The 20,166-nt window shown below is 37.4% G+C and overlaps 10 non-coding genes across 10 annotated transcripts; all 10 read left to right on the top strand.

Moving 5' to 3' along the window:
• The first annotated feature begins 646 nt into the window (after positions 1–646).
• TRNAA-CGC (transfer RNA alanine (anticodon CGC)) lies at positions 647–718 on the top strand. The gene has a single exon. It is a non-coding gene; the product is annotated as a tRNA-Ala (tRNA).
• Positions 719–2,494: 1,776 nt separating this feature from the next.
• TRNAV-CAC (transfer RNA valine (anticodon CAC)) lies at positions 2,495–2,565 on the top strand. Its single transcript has one exon. It is a non-coding gene; the product is annotated as a tRNA-Val (tRNA).
• An 851-nt stretch (positions 2,566–3,416) lies between these two features.
• Positions 3,417–3,488, top strand: TRNAV-CAC (transfer RNA valine (anticodon CAC)). The gene has a single exon. It is a non-coding gene; the product is annotated as a tRNA-Val (tRNA).
• A 2,697-nt stretch (positions 3,489–6,185) lies between these two features.
• Positions 6,186–6,257, top strand: TRNAA-CGC (transfer RNA alanine (anticodon CGC)). The gene has a single exon. It is a non-coding gene; the product is annotated as a tRNA-Ala (tRNA).
• A 1,774-nt stretch (positions 6,258–8,031) lies between these two features.
• On the top strand, positions 8,032–8,103 carry TRNAA-CGC (transfer RNA alanine (anticodon CGC)). The gene has a single exon. It is a non-coding gene; the product is annotated as a tRNA-Ala (tRNA).
• Positions 8,104–9,877: 1,774 nt separating this feature from the next.
• On the top strand, positions 9,878–9,949 carry TRNAA-UGC (transfer RNA alanine (anticodon UGC)). The gene has a single exon. It is a non-coding gene; the product is annotated as a tRNA-Ala (tRNA).
• A 2,698-nt stretch (positions 9,950–12,647) lies between these two features.
• Positions 12,648–12,719, top strand: TRNAA-CGC (transfer RNA alanine (anticodon CGC)). Its single transcript has one exon. It is a non-coding gene; the product is annotated as a tRNA-Ala (tRNA).
• A 2,681-nt stretch (positions 12,720–15,400) lies between these two features.
• Positions 15,401–15,472, top strand: TRNAA-CGC (transfer RNA alanine (anticodon CGC)). Its single transcript has one exon. It is a non-coding gene; the product is annotated as a tRNA-Ala (tRNA).
• A 2,203-nt stretch (positions 15,473–17,675) lies between these two features.
• On the top strand, positions 17,676–17,747 carry TRNAA-CGC (transfer RNA alanine (anticodon CGC)). The gene has a single exon. It is a non-coding gene; the product is annotated as a tRNA-Ala (tRNA).
• Positions 17,748–19,506: 1,759 nt separating this feature from the next.
• TRNAA-CGC (transfer RNA alanine (anticodon CGC)) lies at positions 19,507–19,578 on the top strand. The gene has a single exon. It is a non-coding gene; the product is annotated as a tRNA-Ala (tRNA).
• Positions 19,579–20,166: the final 588 nt, after the last annotated feature.

Below are 20,166 nucleotides of genomic sequence, written 5' to 3'. Positions count from 1 at the left end.
CACTGAGGGAAAACATATGGTAAGTAGGAAATAGATTTTTTATTTTCAGTGGGAACTGATGGCGACTACCCGAGCAAAGTTTAATAAAAGAGCGAGACAAATAATAAAGCAAAACTAATTGATTAAGATCGAGAGACAAGTTCAAACACTTTGTGAACAAAAAGAGGATGGACATAGGCTTGGAGGGCAAGCACTTAATGAAATTTCAAAGCATGGAATGATGACAACATATGAACTCTACATAGATTGTCTGGTGAAGCATTAGCTAGCAATGCCCAAGAGGCAGTCATAGCATACATCCTTTGTGCCCTTCTGCTAAGTTCTGACACTGATGACCAAACAGAATGTAAGACAGCCCTCTAGTTAGCAAAACTTGATCAATATCCACACCATTCATTAGTAAAAGTAGGGGATTCTGATGATAAACAAGTCTCTGATGGAGAACTTTAAGAGCATTCCAATGTTTGGAATGGGCTTCTACTTGCATTCTCATCACCCATGAAAACCATAAAGTCCTTGCAGTCAAGCATGGTATAATGGTTATGCTTCCATACTCTAATATATCCCTAATAACACTGAAAAGTAGTAAATCTCTAGTGAAATGTAAAGCTGCAATCACTTGTGCATAAGATAATAGCAGCTCCTAGGGGATGTAGCTCAGTGGTAGAGCGCATGCTTCGCATGTATGAGGCCCCGGGTTCAATCCCCGGCATCTCCAAGTTTTACAAAATACAGCTTTTTACCATATGTAAACTCTCTAGGAGAGCCAAAGTTAACAAGCAAACCAATAAAAGTACTCTACTGCAATAGTCAAAGTTGAATACAAATCATAAAAAATCAATCAAATATGATTATATTCATCATCTTCTTCATTCCATTTTTCAAAGTTAAGTTCCCATTGAATGCCTATTGCCATTCTCCTACACTGAGGGAAAACATATGGTAAGTAGGAAATAGATTTTTTATTTTCAGTGGGAACTGAAGGCGACTACCCGAGCAAAGTTTAATAAAAGAGCGAGACACATAATATAGCAAAACTAATTGATTAAGATTGAGAGACAAGTTCAAACACTTTGTGAACAAAAAGAGGATGGACATGGGCTTGGAGGGCAAGCACTTAATGAAATTTCAAAGCATGGAATGATGACAACATATGAACTCTACATAGATTGTCTGTTGAAGCATTAGCTAGCAGTGTCCAGGAAGCAGTCATAGCATGCATCCTTTGTGCCCTTCTGCTAAGTTCTGACATTGATGACCAAACAGAATGTAAGACAGCCCTCTAGTTAGCAAAACTTGATCAATATCCACACCATTCATTAGTAAAAGTAGGGGATTCTGATGATAAACCAGTCTCTGATGGAGAACTTTAAGAGCATTCCAGTGTTTGGAATGGGCATCTACTTGCATTCTCATCAGCCATGAAAACCATAAAGTCCTTGCAGTCAAGCATGGTATAATGGTAATGCTTCCATCCTCTAAGATATCCTTAATAACACTGAAAAGTAGTAAATCTCTAGTGAAATGTAAAGCTGCAATCACTTGTGCATAAAAAAATAGCAGCTCAAAGGGGATGTAGCTCAATGGTAGAGTGCGTGCTTCGCATGTATGAGGCCCCAGGATTCAATCCCCGGCATCTCCAAGTTTTATAAAATACAGCTTTTTACCATATGTAAACTCTCTAGTAGAGCCAAAGAAAACAAGCAAACCAATAAAAGTACTCTACAGCAATAGTCAGAGTTGAATACAAATCATAAAAAATCAATCAAATATGATTATATTCATCATCTTCTTCATTCCAATTTTCAAAGTTAAGTTCCCATTGAATGCCTATTGCCATTCTCCTACACTGAGGGAAAACTTATGGTAAGTAGGAAATAGATTTTCTATTTTCAGTGGGAACTGAAGGCGACAACTCGAGCAAAGTTTAATAAAAGAGCGAGACAAGTAATATTGCAAAACTAATTGATTAAGATTTAGAGACAAATTCAAACACTTTGTGAACAAAAAGAGGATGGACATAGGCTTGGAGGGCAAGCACTTAATGAAATTTCAAAGCATGGAATGATGACAACATATCAACTCTACATAGATTGTCTGGTGAAGCATTAGCTAGCAATGCCCAAGAGGCAGTCATAGCATGCATCCTTTGTGCCCTTCTGCTAAGTTCTGACACTGATGACCAAACAGAATGTAAGACAGCCCTCTAGTTAGCAAAACTTGATCAATATCCACACCATTCATTAGTAAAAGTAGGGGATTCTGATGATAAACCAGTCTCTGATGGAGAACTTTAAGAGCATTCCAATGTTTGGAATGGGCTTCTACTTGCATTCTCATCAGCCATGAAAACCATAAAGTCCTTGCAGTCAAGCATGGTATAATGGTTATGCTTCCATCCTCTAATATATCCCTAATAACACTGAAAAGAAGTAACTCTCTAGTGAAATGTAAAGCTGCAATCACTTGTGCATAAGAAAATAGCAGCTCATACGGGAAGTAGCTCAGTGGTAGAGCGCATGCTTCACATGTATGAGGCCCCGGGTTCAATCCCCGGCATTTCCAAGTTTTACCAAATACAGCTTTTTACCATATGTAAACTCTCTAGTAGAGCCAAAGTTAAAAAGCAAACCAATAAAAGTACTCTACTGCAATAGTCAAAGTTGAATACAAATCATAAAAAATCAATCAAATATGATTATATTCATCATCTTCTTCATTCCATTTTTCAAAGTTAAGTTCCCATTGAATGCCTATTGCCATTCTCCTACACTGAGGGAAAACATATGGTAAGTAGGAAATAGATTTTTTATTTTCAGTGGGAACTGATGGCGACTACCCGAGCAAAGTTTAATAAAAGAGCGAGACAAATAATAAAGCAAAACTAATTGATTAAGATCGAGAGACAAGTTCAAACACTTTGTGAACAAAAAGAGGATGGACATAGGCTTGGAGGGCAAGCACTTAATGAAATTTCAAAGCATGGAATGATGACAACATATGAACTCTACATAGATTGTCTGGTGAAGCATTAGCTAGCAATGCCCAAGAGGCAGTCATAGCATGCATCCTTTGTGCCCTTCTGCTAAGTTCTGACACTGATGACCAAACAGAATGTAAGACAGCCCTCTAGTTAGCAAAACTTGATCAATATCCACACCATTCATTAGTAAAAGTAGGGGATTCTGATGATAAACCAGTCTCTGATGGAGAACTTTAAGAGCATTCCAATGTTTGGAATGGGCTTCTACTTGCATTCTCATCACCCATGAAAACCATAAAGTCCTTGCAGTCAAGCATGGTATAATGGTTATGCTTCCATCCTCTAATATATCCCTAATAACACTGAAAAGTAGTAACTCTCTAGTGAAATGTAAAGCTGCAATCACTTGTGCATAAGATAATAGCAGCTCCTAGGGGATGTAGCTCAGTGGTAGAGCGCATGCTTCACATGTATGAGGCCCCGGGTTCAATACCCGGCATCTCCAAGTTTTACAAAATACAGCTTTTTACCATATGTAAACTCTCTAGTAGAGCCAAAGTTAACAAGCAAACCAATAAAAGTACTCTACAGCAATAGTCAAAGTTGAATACAAATCATAAAAAATCAATCAAATATGATTATATTCATCATCTTCTTCATTCCATTTTTCAAAGTTAAGTTCCCATTGAATGCCTATTGCCATTCTCCTACACTGAGGGAAAACATATTTTAAGTAGGAAATAGATTTTTTATTTTCAGTGGGAACTGAAGGCGACTACCCGAGCAAAGTTTAATAAAAGAGCGAGACAAATAATATAGCAAAACTAATTGATTAAGATTGAGAGACAAGTTCAAACACTTTGTGAACAAAATGAGGATGGACATGGGCTTGGAGGGCAAGCACTTAATGAAATTTCAAAGCATGGAATGATGACAACATATGAACTCTACATAGATTGTCTGTTGAAGCATTAGCTAGCAGTGGCCAAGAGGCAGTCTTAGCATGCATCCTTTGTGCCCTTCTGCTAAGTTCTGACACTGATGACCAAACAGAATGTAAGACAGCCCTCTAGTTAGCAAAACTTGATCAATATCCACACTATTCATTAGTAAAAGTAGGGGATTCTGATGATAAACCAGTCTCTGATGGAGAAGTTTAAGAGCATTCCAATGTTTAGAATGGGCTTCTACTTGTATTCTCATCAGCCATGAAAACCATAAAGTCCTTGCAGTCAAGCATGGTATAATGGTTATGCTTCCAATCTCTAATATATCCCTAATAACACTGAAAAGTAGTAACTCTCTAGTGAAATGTAAAGCTGCAATCACTTGTGCATAAGAAAATAGCAGCTCATACGGGATGTAGCTCAGTGGTAGAGCGCATGCTTCACATGTATGAGGCCCTGGGTTCAATCCCTGGCATTTCCAAGTTTTACAAAATACAGCTTTTTACCATATGTAAACTCTCTAGAAAAGCAAAAGTTAAAAAGCAAACCAATAAAAGTACTCTACAGCAATAGTCAAAGTTGAATACAAATCATAAAAAATCAATCAAATATGATTATATTCATCATCTTCTTCATTCCATTTTTCAAAGTTAAGTTCCCATTGAATGCCTATTGCCATTCTCCTACACTGAGGGAAAACATATGGTAAGTAGGAAATAGATTTTTTATTTTCAGTGGGAACTGAAGGCGACTACCCGAGCAAAGTTTAATAAAAGAGCGAGACAAATAATATAGCAAAACTAATTGATTAAGATTGAGAGACAAGTTCAAACACTTTGTGAACAAAAAGAGGATGGACATGGGCTTGGAGGGCAAGCACTTAATGAAATTTCAAAGCATGGAATGATGACAACATATGAACTCTACATAGATTGTCTGGTGAAGCTTTAGCTAGCAGTGGCCAAGAGGCAGTCTTAGCATGCATCCTTTGTGCCCTTCTGCTAAGTTCTGACACTGATGACCAAACAGAATGTAAGACAGCCCTCTAGTTAGCAAAACTTGATCAATATCCACACTATTCATTAGTAAAAGTAGGGGATTCTGATGATAAACCAGTCTCTGATGGAGAACTTTAAGAGCATTCCAATGTTTGGAATGGGCTTCTACTTGCATTCTCATCAGCCATGAAAACCATAAAGTCCTTGCAGTCAAGCATGGTATAATGGTTATGCTTCCATCCTCTAATATATCCCTAATAACACTGAAAAGTAGTAACTCTCTAGTGAAATGTAAAGCTGCAATCACTTGTGCATAAGAAAACAGCAGCTCATACGGGATGTAGCTCAGTGGTAGAGCGCATGCTTCACATGTATGAGGCCCTGGGTTCAATCCCCGGCATTTCCAAGTTTTACAAAATACAGCTTTTTACCATATGTAAACTCTCTAGTAGAGCCAAAGTTAAAAAGCAAACCAATAAAAGTACTCTACAGCAATAGTCAAGGTTGAATACAAATCATAAAAACTCAATCAAATATGATTATATTCATCATCTTCTTCATTCCATTTTTCAAAGTTAAGTTCCCATTGAATGCCTATTGCCATTCTCCTACACTGAGGGAAAACATATGGTAAGTAGGAAATAGATTTTTTATTTTCAGTGGGAACTGATGGCGACTACCCGAGCAAAGTTTAATAAAAGAGCGAGACAAATAATAAAGCAAAACTAATTGATTAAGATCGAGAGACAAGTTCAAACACTTTGTGAACAAAAAGAGGATGGACATAGGCTTGGAGGGCAAGCACTTAATGAAATTTCAAAGCATGGAATGATGACAACATATGAACTCTACATAGATTGTCTGGTGAAGCATTAGCTAGCAATGCCCAAGAGGCAGTCATAGCATACATCCTTTGTGCCCTTCTGCTAAGTTCTGACACTGATGACCAAACAGAATGTAAGACAGCCCTCTAGTTAGCAAAACTTGATCAATATCCACACCATTCATTAGTAAAAGTAGGGGATTCTGATGATAAACAAGTCTCTGATGGAGAACTTTAAGAGCATTCCAATGTTTGGAATGGGCTTCTACTTGCATTCTCATCACCCATGAAAACCATAAAGTCCTTGCAGTCAAGCATGGTATAATGGTTATGCTTCCATCCTCTAATATATCCCTAATAACACTGAAAAGTAGTAAATCTCTAGTGAAATGTAAAGCTGCAATCACTTGTGCATAAGATAATAGCAGCTCCTAGGGGATGTAGCTCAGTGGTAGAGCGCATGCTTCGCATGTATGAGGCCCCGGGTTCAATCCCCGGCATCTCCAAGTTTTACAAAATACAGCTTTTTACCATATGTAAACTCTCTAGGAGAGCCAAAGTTAACAAGCAAACCAATAAAAGTACTCTACTGCAATAGTCAAAGTTGAATACAAATCATAAAAAATCAATCAAATATGATTATATTCATCATCTTCTTCATTCCATTTTTCAAAGTTAAGTTCCCATTGAATGCCTATTGCCATTCTCAAACACTGAGGGAAAACATATGGTAAGTAGGAAATAGATTTTTTATTTTCAGTGGGAACTGAAGGCGACTACCCGAGCAAAGTTTAATAAAAGAGCGAGACAAATAATATAGCAAAACTAATTGATTAAGATTGAGAGACAAGTTCAAACACTTTGTGAACAAAAAGAGGATGGACATGGGCTTGGAGGGCAAGCACTTAATGAAATTTCAAAGCATGGAATGATGACAACATATGAACTCTACATAGATTGTCTGTTGAAGAATTAGCTAGCAGTGTCCAGGAAGCAGTCTTAGCATGCATCCTTTGTGCCCTTCTGCTAAGTTCTGACACTGATGACCAAACAGAATGTAAGACAGCCCTCTAGTTAGCAAAACTTGATCAATATCCACACCATTCATTAGTAAAAGTAGGGGATTCTGATGATAAACCAGTCTCTGATGGAGAACTTTAAGAGCATTCCAGTGTTTGGAATGGGCATCTACTTGCATTCTCATCAGCCATGAAAACCATAAAGTCCTTGCAGTCAAGCATGGTATAATGGTAATGCTTCCATCCTCTAAGATATCCCTAATAACACTGAAAAGTAGTAACTCTCTAGTGAAATGTAAAGCTGCAATCACTTGTGCATAAGAAAATAGCAGCTCATACGGGATGTAGCTCAGTGGTAGAGCGCATGCTTCACATGTTTGAGGCCCTGGGTTCAATCCCCGGCGTTTCCAAGTTTTACAAAATACAGCTTTTTACCATATGTAAACTCTCTAGTAGAGCCAAAGTTAAAAAGCAAACCAATAAAAGTACTCTACAGCAATAGTCAAAGTTGAATACAAATCATAAAAAATCAATCAAATATGATTATATTCATCATCTTCTTCATTCCATTTTTCAAAGTTAAGTTCCCATTGAATGCCTATTGCCATTCTCCTACACTGAGGGAAAACATATGGTAAGTAGGAAATAGATTTTTTATTTTCAGTGGGAACTGATGGCGACTACCCGAGCAAAGTTTAATAAAAGAGCGAGACAAATAATAAAGCAAAACTAATTGATTAAGATCGAGAGACAAGTTCAAACACTTTGTGAACAAAAAGAGGATGGACATAGGCTTGGAGGGCAAGCACTTAATGAAATTTCAAAGCATGGAATGATGACAACATATGAACTCTACATAGATTGTCTGGTGAAGCATTAGCTAGCAATGCCCAAGAGGCAGTCATAGCATGCATCCTTTGTGCCCTTCTGCTAAGTTCTGACACTGATGACCAAACAGAATGTAAGACAGCCCTCTAGTTAGCAAAACTTGATCAATATCCACACCATTCATTAGTAAAAGTAGGGGATTCTGATGATAAACCAGTCTCTGATGGAGAACTTTAAGAGCATTCCAGTGTTTGGAATGGGCTTCTACTTGCATTCTCATCACCCATGAAAACCATAAAGTCCTTACAGTCAAGCATGGTATAATGGTTATGCTTCCATCCTCTAATATATCCCTAATAACACTGAAAAGTAGTAAATCTCTAGTGAAATGTAAAGCTGCAATCACTTGTGCATAAAGAAATAGCAGCTCATAGGGGATGTAGCTCAGTGGTAGAGTGCATGCTTCGCATGTATGAGGCCCCGGGTTCAATCCCCGGCATCTCCAAGTTTTACAAAATACAGCTTTTTACCATATGTAAACTCTCTAGTAGAGCCAAAGTTAACAAGCAAACCAATAAAAGTACTCTACTGCAATAGTCAAAGTTGAATACAAATCATAAAAAATCAATCAAATATGATTATATTCATCATCTTCTTCATTCCATTTTTCAAAGTTAAGTTCCCATTGAATGCCTATTGCCATTCTCCTACACTGAGGGAAAACATATGGTAAGTAGGAAATAGATTTTTTATTTTCAGTGGGAACTGAAGGCGACTACCCGAGCAAAGTTTAATAAAAGAGCGAGACACATAATATAGCAAAACTAATTGATTAAGATTGAGAGACAAGTTCAAACACTTTGTGAACAAAAAGAGGATGGACATGGGCTTGGAGGGCAAGCACTTAATGAAATTTCAAAGCATGGAATGATGACAACATATGAACTCTACATAGATTGTCTGTTGAAGCATTAGCTAGCAGTGTCCAGGAAGCAGTCATAGCATGCATCCTTTGTGCCCTTCTGCTAAGTTCTGACATTGATGACCAAACAGAATGTAAGACAGCCCTCTAGTTAGCAAAACTTGATCAATATCCACACCATTCATTAGTAAAAGTAGGGGATTCTGATGATAAACCAGTCTCTGATGGAGAACTTTAAGAGCATTCCAGTGTTTGGAATGGGCATCTACTTGCATTCTCATCAGCCATGAAAACCATAAAGTCCTTGCAGTCAAGCATGGTATAATGGTAATGCTTCCATCCTCTAAGATATCCCTAATAACACTGAAAAGTAGTAAATCTCTAATGAAATGTAAAGCTGCAATCACTTGTGCATAAAAAAATAGCAGCTCATAGGGGATGTAGCTCAGTGGTAGAGTGCGTGCTTCGCATGTATGAGGCCCCGGATTCAATCCGCGGCATCTCCAAGTTTTATAAAATACAGCTTTTTACCATATGTAAACTCTCTAGTAGAGCCAAAGAAAACAAGCAAACCAATAAAAGTACTCTACAGCAATAGTCAGAGTTGAATACAAATCATAAAAAATCAATCAAATATGATTATATTCATCATCTTCTTCATTCCAATTTTCAAAGTTAAGTTCCCATTGAATGCCTATTGCCATTCTCCTACACTGAGGGAAAACTTATAGTAAGTAGGAAATAGATTTTCTATTTTCAGTGGGAACTGAAGGCGACAACCCGAGCAAAGTTTAATAAAAGAACGAGACAAGTAATATAGCAAAACTAATTGATTAAGATTGAGAGACAAGTTCAAACACTTTGTGAACAAAAAGAGGATGGACATAGGCTTGGAGGGCAAGGGCTTAATTAAATTTCAAAGCATGGAATGATGACAACATATCAACTCTACATAGATTGTCTGGTGAAGCATTAGCTAGCAATGCCCAAGAGGCAGTCATAGCATGCATCCTTTGTGCCCTTCTGCTAAGTTCTGACACTGATGACCAAACAGAATGTAAGACAGCCCTCTAGTTAGCAAAACTTGATCAATATGCACACCATTCATTAGTAAAAGTAGGGGATTCTGATGATAAACCAGTCTCTGATGGAGAACTTTAAGAGCATTCCATTGTTTGGAATGGACTTCTACTTGCATTCTCATCACCCATGAAAACCATAAAGTCCTTGCAGTCAAGCATGGTATAATGGTTATGCTTCCATCCTCTAATATATCCCTATTAACACTGAAAAGTAGTAAATCTCTAGTGAAATGTAAAGCTGCAATCACTTGTACATAAGAAAATAGCAGCTCTTAGGGGATGTAGCTCAGTGGTAGAGCGCATGCTTTGCATGTATGAGGCCCCGGGATCAATCCCCGGCATCTCCAAGTTTTACAAAATACATCTTTTTACCATAAGTAAACTCTCTAGTAGAGCCAAAGTTAACAAGCAAACCAATAAAAGTACTCTACAGCAATAGTCAAAGTTGAATACAAATCATAAAAAATCAATCAAATATGATTATATTCATCATCTTCTTCATTCCATTTTTCAAAGTTAAGTTCCCATTGAATGCCTATTGCCATTCTCCTACACTGAGGGAAAACATATTTTAAGTAGGAAATAGATTTTTTATTTTCAGTGGGAACTGAAGGCGACTACCCGAGCAAAGTTTAATAAAAGAGCGAGACAAATAATATAGCAAAACTAATTGATTAAGATTGAGAGACAAGTTCAAACACTTTGTGAACAAAAAGAGGATGGACATGGGCTTGGAGGGCAAGCACTTAATGAAATTTCAAAGCATGGAATGATGACAACATATGAACTCTACATAGATTGTCTGTTGAAGCATTAGCTAGCAGTGGCCAAGAGGCAGTCTTAGCATGCATCCTTTGTGCCCTTCTGCTAAGTTTTGACACTGATGACCAAACAGAATGTAAGACAGCCCTCTAGTTAGCAAAACTTGATCAATATCCACACCATTCATTAGTAAAAGTAGGGGATTCTGATGATAAACCAGTCTCTGATGGAGAACTTTAAGAGCATTCCAGTGTTTGGAATGGGCATCTACTTGCATTCTCATCAGCCATGAAAACCATTAATTCCTTGCTGTCAAGCATGGTATAATGGTAATGCTTCCATCCTCTAAGATATCCTTAATAACACTGAAAAGTAGTAAATCTCTAGTGAAATGTAAAGCTGCAATCACTTGTGCATAAAAAAATAGCAGCTCAAAGGGGATGTAGCTCAATGGTAGAGTGCGTGCTTCGCATGTATGAGGCCCCAGGATTCAATCCCCGGCATCTCCAAGTTTTATAAAATACAGCTTTTTACCATATGTAAACTCTCTAGTAGAGCCAAAGAAAACAAGCAAACCAATAAAAGTACTCTACAGCAATAGTCAGAGTTGAATACAAATCATAAAAAATTAATCAAATATGATTATATTCATCATCTTCTTCATTCCAATTTTCAAAGTTAAGTTCCCATTGAATGCCTATTGACATTCTCCTACACTGAGGGAAAACTTATGGTAAGTAGGAAATAGATTTTCTATTTTCAGTGGGAACTGAAGGCGACTACCCGAGCAAAGTTTAATAAAAGAGCGAGACAAGGAATATAGCAAAACTAATTGATTAAGATTGAGAGACAAGTTCAAACACTTTGTGAACAAAAAGAGGATGGACATAGGCTTGGAGGGCAAGCGCTTAATGAAATTTCAAAGCATGGAATGATGACAACATATGAACTCTACATAGATTGTCTGGTGAAGCATTAGCTAGCAATGCCCAAGAGGCAGTCATAGCATACATCCTTTGTGCCCTTCTGCTAAGTTCTGACACTGATGACCAAACAGAATGTAAGACAGCCCTCTAGTTAGCAAAACTTGATCAATATCCACACCATTCATTAGTAAAAGTAGGGGATTCTGATGATAAACCAGTCTCTGATGGAGAAGTTTAAGAGCATTCCAATGTTTGGAATGGGCTTCTACTTGCATTCTCATCAGCCATGAAAACCATAAAGTCCTTGCAGTCAAGCATGGTATAATGGTTATGCTTCCATCCTCTAATATATCCCTAATAACACTGAAAAGTAGTAAATCTCTAGTGAAATGTAAAGCTGCAATCACTTGTGCATAAGAAAATAGCAGCTCATACGGGATGTAGCTCAGTGGTAGAGCGCATGCTTCACATGTATGAGGCCCTGGGTTCAATCCCCGGCATTTCCAAGTTTTACAAAATACAGCTTTTTACCATATGTAAACTCTCTAGAAAAGCAAAAGTTAAAAAGCAAACCAATAAAAGTACTCTACAGCAATAGTCAAAGTTGAATACAAATCATAAAAAAACAATCAAATATGATTATATTCATCATCTTCTTCATTCCATTTTTCAAAGTTAAGTTCCCATTGAATGCCTATTGCCATTCTTCTACACTGAGGGAAAACATATGGTAAGTAGGAAATAGATTTTTTATTTTCAGTGGGAACTGAAGGCGACTACCCGAGCAAAGTTTAATAAAAGAGTGAGACAAATAATATAGCAAAACTAATTGATTAAGATTGAGAGACAAGTTCAAACACTTTGTGAACAAAAAGAGGATGGACATGGGCTTGGAGGGCGAGCACTTAATGAAATTTCAAAGCATGGAATGATGACAACATATGAACTCTACATAGATTGTCTGGTGAAGCATTAGCTAGCTGTGGCCAAGAGGCAGTCTTAGCATGCATCCTTTGTGCCCTTCTGCTAAGTTCTGACACTGATGACCAAACAGAATGTAAGACAGCCCTCTAGTTAGCAAAATTTGATCAATATCCACACCATTCATTAGTAAAAGTAGGGGATTCTGATGATAAACCAGTCTCTGATGGAGAACTTTAAGAGCATTCCAATGTTTGGAATGGACTTCTACTTGCATTCTCATCACCCATGAAAACCATAAAGTCCTTGCAGTCAAGCATGGTATAATGGTTATGCTTACATCCTCTAATATATCCCTAATAACACTGAAAAGTAGTAAATCTCTAGTGAAATGTAAAGCTGCAATCACTTGTACATAAGGAAATAGCAGCTCATAGGGGATGTAGCTCAGTGGTAGAGCGCATGCTTCGCATGTATGACGCCCCGGGTTCAATCCCCGGTGTCTCCAAGTTTTACACAATACAGCTTTTTACCATATGTAAACTCTCTAGTAGAGCCAAAGTTAACAAGCAAACCAAAAAACGTACTCTACAGCAATAGTCAAAGTTGAATACAAATCATAAAAAATCAATCAAATATGATTATATTCATCATCTTCTTCATTCCATTTTTCAAAGTTAAGTTCCCATTGAATGCCTATTGCCATTCTCCTACACTGAGGGAAAACATATGGTAAGTAGGAAATAGATTTTTTAATTTCAGTGGGAACTGATGGCGACTACCCGAGCAAAGTTTAATAAAAGAGCGAGACAAATAATATAGCAAAACTAATTGATTAAGATCGAGAGACAAGTTCAAACACTTTGTGAACAAAAAGAGGATGGAGATAGGCTTGGAGGGCAAGCACTTAATGAAATTTCAAAGCATGGAATGATGACAACATATGAACTCTACATAGATTGTCTGGTGAAGCATTAGCTAGCAATGCTCAAGAGGCAGTGATAGCATGCATCCTTTGTGCCCTTCTGCTAAGTTCTGACACTGATGACCAAACAGAATGTAAGACAGCCCTCTAGTTAGCAAAACTTGATCAATATCCACACCATTCATTAGTAAAAGTAGGGGATTCTGATGATAAACCAGTCTCTGATGGAGAACTTTAAGAGGATTCCAATGTTTGGAATGGGCTTCTACTTGCATTCTCATCACCCATGACAACCATGAAGTCCTTGCAGTCAAGCATGGTATAATGGTTATGCTTCCATCCTTTAATATATCGCTAATAACACTGAAAAGTAGTAAATCTCTAGTGAAATATAAAGCTGCACTCACTTGTGCATAAGAAAATAGCAGCTCATAGGTGATGTAGCTCGGTGGTAGAGCGCATGCTTCGCATATATGAGGCCCCGGGTTCAATCTCTGGCATTTCCAAGTTTTACAAAATACAGCTTTTTACCATATGTAAACTCTCTAGTAGAGCCAAATATAACAAGCAAACCAATAAAAGTACTCTACAGCAATAGTCAAAGTTGAATACAAATCATAAAAAATCAATCAAATATGATTATATTCATCATCTTCTTCATTCCATTTTTCAAAGTTAAGTTCCCATTGAATGCCTATTGCCATTCTCCTACACTGAGGGAAAACTTATGGTAAGTAGGAAATAGATTTTTTATTTTCAGTGGGAACTGAAGGCGACAACCCGAGCAAAGTTTAATAAAAGAGCGAGACAAATAATATAGCAAAACTAATTGATTAAGATTGAGAGACAAGTTCAAACACTTTGTGAACAAAAAGAGGATGGACATGGGCTTGGAGGGCAAGCACTTAATGAAATTTCAAAGCATGGAATGATGACAACATATGAACTCTACATAGATTGTCTGTTGAAGCATTAGCTAGCAGTGGCCAAGAGGGAGACTTAGCATGCATCCTTTGTGCCCTTCTGCTAAGTTCTGACACTGATGACCAAACAGAATGTAAGACAGCCCTCTAGTTAGCAAAACTTGATCAATATCCACACCATTCATTAGTAAAAGTAGGGGATTCTGATGATAAACCAGGCTCTGATGGAGAACTTTAAGAGCATTCCAATGTTTGGAATGGGCATCTACTTGCATTCTCATCAGCCATGAAAACCATAAAGTCCTTGCAGTCAAGCATGGTATAATGGTAATGCTTCCATCCTCTAAGATATCCCTAATAACACTGAAAAGTAGTAAATCTCTAGTGAAATGTAAAGCTGCAATCACTTGTGCATAAGAAAATAGTAGCTCAGGGGTAGAGCGCATGCTTCGCATGTATGAGGCCCCGGGTTCAATCCCCGGCATCTCCAAGTTTTACAAAATACAGCTTTTTACCATATGTAAACTCTCTAGTAGAGCCAAAGTTAACAAGCAAACCAATAAAAGTACTCTACAGCAATAGTCAAAGTTGAATACAAATCATAAAAAATCAATCAAATATGATTATATTCATCATCTTCTTCATTCCATTTTTCAAAGTTAAGTTCCCATTGAATGCCTATTGCCATTCTCCTACACTGAGGGAAAATATATGGTAAGTAGGAAATAGATTTTTTATTTTCAGTGGGAACTGAAGGTGACTACCCGAGCAAAGTTTAATAAAAGAGCGAGACAAATAATATAGCAAAACTAATTGATTAAGATTGAGAGACAAGTTCAAACACTTTGTGAACAAAAAGAGGATGGACATGGGCTTGGAGGGCAAGCACTTAATGAAATTTCAAAGCATGGAATGATGACAACATATGAACTCTACATAGATTGTCTGTTGAAGCATTAGCTAGCAGTGTCCAGGAAGCAGTCATAGCATGCATCCTTTGTGCCCTTCTGCTAAGTTCTGACACTGATGACCAAACAGAATGTAAGACAGCCCTCTAGTTAGCAAAACTTGATCAATATCCACACCATTCATTAGTAAAAGTAGGGGATTCTGATGATAAACCAGTCTCTGATGGAGAACTTTAAGAGCATTCCAATGTTTGGAATGGGCATCTACTTGCATTCTCATCAGCCATGAAAACCATAAAGTCCTTGCAGTCAAGCATGGTATAATGGTAATGCTTCCATCCTCTAAGATATCCCTAATAACACTGAAAAGTAGTAAATCTCTAGTGAAATGTAAAGCTGCAATCACTTGTGCATAAAAAAATAGCAGCTCATAGGGGATGTAGCTCAGTGGTAGAGCGCATGCTTCGCATGTATGAGGCCCCGGATTCAATCCCCGGCATCTCCAAGTTTTATAAAATACAGCTATTTACCATATGTAAACTCTCTAGTAGAGCCAAAGAAAGCAAGCAAACCAATAAAAGTACTCTGAAGCAATAGTCAGAGTTGAATACAAATCATAAAAAATCAATCAAATATGATTATATTCATCATCTTCTTCATTCCATTTTTCAAAGTTAAGTTCCCATTGAATGCCTATTGCCATTCTCCTACACTGAGGGAAAACTTATGGTAAGTAGGAAATAGAATTTTTTATTTTCAGTGTGAACTGAAGGCGACAACCCGAGCAAAGTTTAATAAAAGAGCGAGACAAATAATATAGCAAAACTAATTGATTAAGATTGAGAGACAAGTTCAAACACTTTGTGAACAAAAAGAGGATGGACATAGGCTTGGAGGGCAAGCACTTAATGAAATTTCAAAGCATGGAATGATGACAACATATGAACTCTACATAGATTGTCTGGTGAAGCATTAGCTAGCAATGCCCAAGAGGCAGTCATAGCATGCATCCTTTGTGCCCTTCTGCTAAGTTCTGACACTGATGACCAAACAGAATGTAAGACAGCCCTCTAGTTAGCAAAACTTGATCAATATCCACACCATTCATTAGTAAAAGTAGGGGATTCTGAAGATAAACCAGTCTCTGATGGAGAACTTTAAGAGCATTCCAATGTTTGGAATGGGCTTCTACTTGCATTCTCATCACCCATGAAAACCATAAAGTCCTTGCAGTCAAGCATGGTATAATGGTTATGCTTCCATCCTCTAATATATCCCTAATAACACTGAAAAGTAGTAAATCTCTAGTGAAATGTAAAGCTGCAATCACTTGTGCATAAGAAAATAGTAGCTCAGGGGTAGAGCGCATGCTTCGCATGTATGAGGCCCCGGGTTCAATGCCCGGCATCTCCAAGTTTTACAAAATACAGCTTTTTACCATATGTAAACTCTCTAGTAGAGCCAAAGTTAACAAGCAAACCAATAAAAGTACTCTACAGCAATAGTCAAAGTTGAATACAAATCATAAAAAATCAATATCCACACCATTCATTAGTAAAAGTAGGGGATTCTGATGATAAACCAGTCTCTGATGGAGAACTTTAAGAGCATTCCAATGTTTGGAATGGGCATCTACTTGCATTCTCATCAGCCATGAAAACCATAAAGTCCTTGCAGTCAAGCATGGTATAATGGTAATGCTTCCATCCTCTAAGATATCCCTAATAACACTGAAAAGTAGTAAATCTCTAGTGAAATGTAAAGCTGCAATCACTTGTGCATAAGAAAATAGTAGCTCAGGGTTAGAGCGCATGCTTCGCATGTATGAGGCCCCGGGTTCAATCCCCGGCATCTCCAAGTTTTACAAAATACAGCTTTTTACCATATGTAAACTCTCTAGTAGAGCCAAAGTTAACAAGCAAACCAATAAAAGTACTCTACAGCAATAGTCAAAGTTGAATACAAATCATAAAAAATCAATCAAATATGATTATATTCATCATCTTCTTCATTCCATTTTTCAAAGTTAAGTTCCCATTGAATGCCTATTGCCATTCTCCTACACTGAGGGAAAATATATGGTAAGTAGGAAATAGATTTTTTATTTTCAGTGGGAACTGAAGGCGACTACCCGAGCAAAGTTTAATAAAAGAGCGAGACAAATAATATAGCAAAACTAATTGATTAAGATTGAGAGACAAGTTCAAACACTTTGTGAACAAAAAGAGGATGGACATGGGCTTGGAGGGCAAGCACTTAATGAAATTTCAAAGCATGGAATGATGACAACATATGAACTCTACATAGATTGTCTGTTGAAGCATTAGCTAGCAGTGTCCAGGAAGCAGTCATAGCATGCATCCTTTGTGCCCTTCTGCTAAGTTCTGACACTGATGACCAAACAGAATGTAAGACAGCCCTCTAGTTAGCAAAACTTGATCAATATCCACACCATTCATTAGTAAAAGTAGGGGATTCTGATGATAAACCAGTCTCTGATGGAGAACTTTAAGAGCATTCCAATGTTTGGAATGGGCATCTACTTGCATTCTCATCAGCCATGAAAACCATAAAGTCCTTGCAGTCAAGCATGGTATAATGGTAATGCTTCCATCCTCTAAGATATCCCTAATAACACTGAAAAGTAGTAAATCTCTAGTGAAATGTAAAGCTGCAATCACTTGTGCATAAAAAAATAGCAGCTCATAGGGGATGTAGCTCAGTGGTAGAGCGCATGCTTCGCATGTATGAGGCCCCGGATTCAATCCCCGGCATCTCCAAGTTTTATAAAATACAGCTATTTACCATATGTAAACTCTCTAGTAGAGCCAAAGAAAGCAAGCAAACCAATAAAAGTACTCTACAGCAATAGTCAGAGTTGAATACAAATCATAAAAAATCAATCAAATATGATTATATTCATCATCTTCTTCATTCCATTTTTCAAAGTTAAGTTCCCATTGAATGCCTATTGCCATTCTCCTACACTGAGGGAAAACTTATGGTAAGTAGGAAATAGAATTTTTTATTTTCAGTGTGAACTGAAGGCGACAACCCGAGCAAAGTTTAATAAAAGAGCGAGACAAATAATATAGCAAAACTAATTGATTAAGATTGAGAGACAAGTTCAAACACTTTGTGAACAAAAAGAGGATGGACATAGGCTTGGAGGGCAAGCACTTAATGAAATTTCAAAGCATGGAATGATGACAACATATGAACTCTACATAGATTGTCTGGTGAAGCATTAGCTAGCAATGCCCAAGAGGCAGTCATAGCATGCATCCTTTGTGCCCTTCTGCTAAGTTCTGACACTGATGACCAAACAGAATGTAAGACAGCCCTCTAGTTAGCAAAACTTGATCAATATCCACACCATTCATTAGTAAAAGTAGGGGATTCTGAAGATAAACCAGTCTCTGATGGAGAACTTTAAGAGCATTCCAATGTTTGGAATGGGCTTCTACTTGCATTCTCATCACCCATGAAAACCATAAAGTCCTTGCAGTCAAGCATGGTATAATGGTTATGCTTCCATCCTCTAATATATCCCTAATAACACTGAAAAGTAGTAAATCTCTAGTGAAATGTAAAGCTGCAATCACTTGTGCATAAGAAAATAGTAGCTCAGGGGTAGAGCGCATGCTTCACATGTATGAGGCCCCGGGTTCAATGCCCGGCATTTCCAAGTTTTACAAAATACAGCTTTTTACCATATGTAAACTCTCTAGTAGAGCCAAAGTTAACAAGCAAACCAATAAAAGTACTCTACAGCAATAGTCAAAGTTGAATACAAATCATAAAAAATCAATCAAATATGATTATATTCATCATCTTCTTCATTCCATTTTTCAAAGTTAAGTTCCCATTGAATGCCTATTGCCATTCTCCTACACTGAGGGAAAACATATGGTAAGTAGGAAATAGATTTTTTATTTTCAGTGGGAACTGAAGGCGACTACCCGAGCAAAGTTTAATAAAACAGTGAGACAAATAATATAGCAAAACTAATTGATTAAGATTGAGAGACAAGTTCAAACACTTTGTGAACAAAAAGAGGATGGACATGGGCTTGGAGGGCAAGCACTTAATGAAATTTCAAAGCATGGAATGATGACAACATATGAACTCTACATAGATTGTCTGTTGAAGCATTAGCTAGCAGTGGCCAAGAGGGAGACTTAGCATGCATCCTTTGTGCCCTTCTGCTAAGTTCTGACACTGATGACCAAACAGAATGTAAGACAGCCCTCTAGTTAGCAAAACTTGATCAATATCCACACCATTCATTAGTAAAAGTAGGGGATTCTGATGATAAACCAGGCTCTGATGGAGAATTTTAAGAGCATTCCAGTGTTTGGAATGGGCATCTACTTGCATTCTCATCAGCCATGAAAACCATAAAGTCCTTGCAGTCAAGCATGGTATAATGGTTATGTTTCCATCCTCTAAGATATCCCTAATAACACAGAAAAGTAGTAAATCTCTAGTGAAATGTAAAGCTGCAATCACTTGTGCATAAGAAAATTGCAGCTCATAGGGGATGTAGCTCAGTGGTAGAGCGCATGCTTCGCATGTATGAGGCCCCAGGTTCAATCTCCGGCATCTCCAAGTTTTACAAAATACAGCTTTTTACCATAAGTAAACTCTCTAGTAGAGCCAAAGTTAACAAGCAAACCAATAAAAGTACTCTACAGCAATAGTCAAAGTTGAATACAAATCATAAAAAATCAATCAAATATGATTATATTCATCATCTTCTTCATTCCATTTTTCAAAGTTAAGTTCCCATTGAATGCCTATTGCCATTCTCCTACACTGAGGGAAAACATATGGTAAGTAGGAAATAGATTTTTTATTTTCAGTGGAAACTGAAGGCGACTACCCGATCAAAGTTTAATAAAACAGCGAGACAAATAATATAGCAAAACTAATTGATTAAGATTGAGAGACAAGTTCAAACACTTTGTGAACAAAAAGAGGATGGACATGGGCTTGGAGGGCAAGCACTTAATGAAATTTCAAAACATGGAATGATGACAACATATCAACTCTAGATAGATTATCTGGGGAAGCATTAGATAGCAATGCCCAAGAGGTAATCATAGCATGCATCCTTTGTGCACTTCTACTAAGTTCTGACACTGATGTCCAAACAGAATGTAAGACAGCACTCTAATTAGCAAAACTTGATCAATA

The sequence above is a fragment of the Taudactylus pleione genome, unplaced genomic scaffold, assembly GCF_031769625.1.
Source record: "Taudactylus pleione unplaced genomic scaffold, aTauple2 ptg000070l, whole genome shotgun sequence".
NCBI classification, from domain to species: domain Eukaryota; kingdom Metazoa; phylum Chordata; class Amphibia; order Anura; family Myobatrachidae; genus Taudactylus; species Taudactylus pleione.
This window is presented reverse-complemented; position numbering and strand designations above follow the sequence as displayed.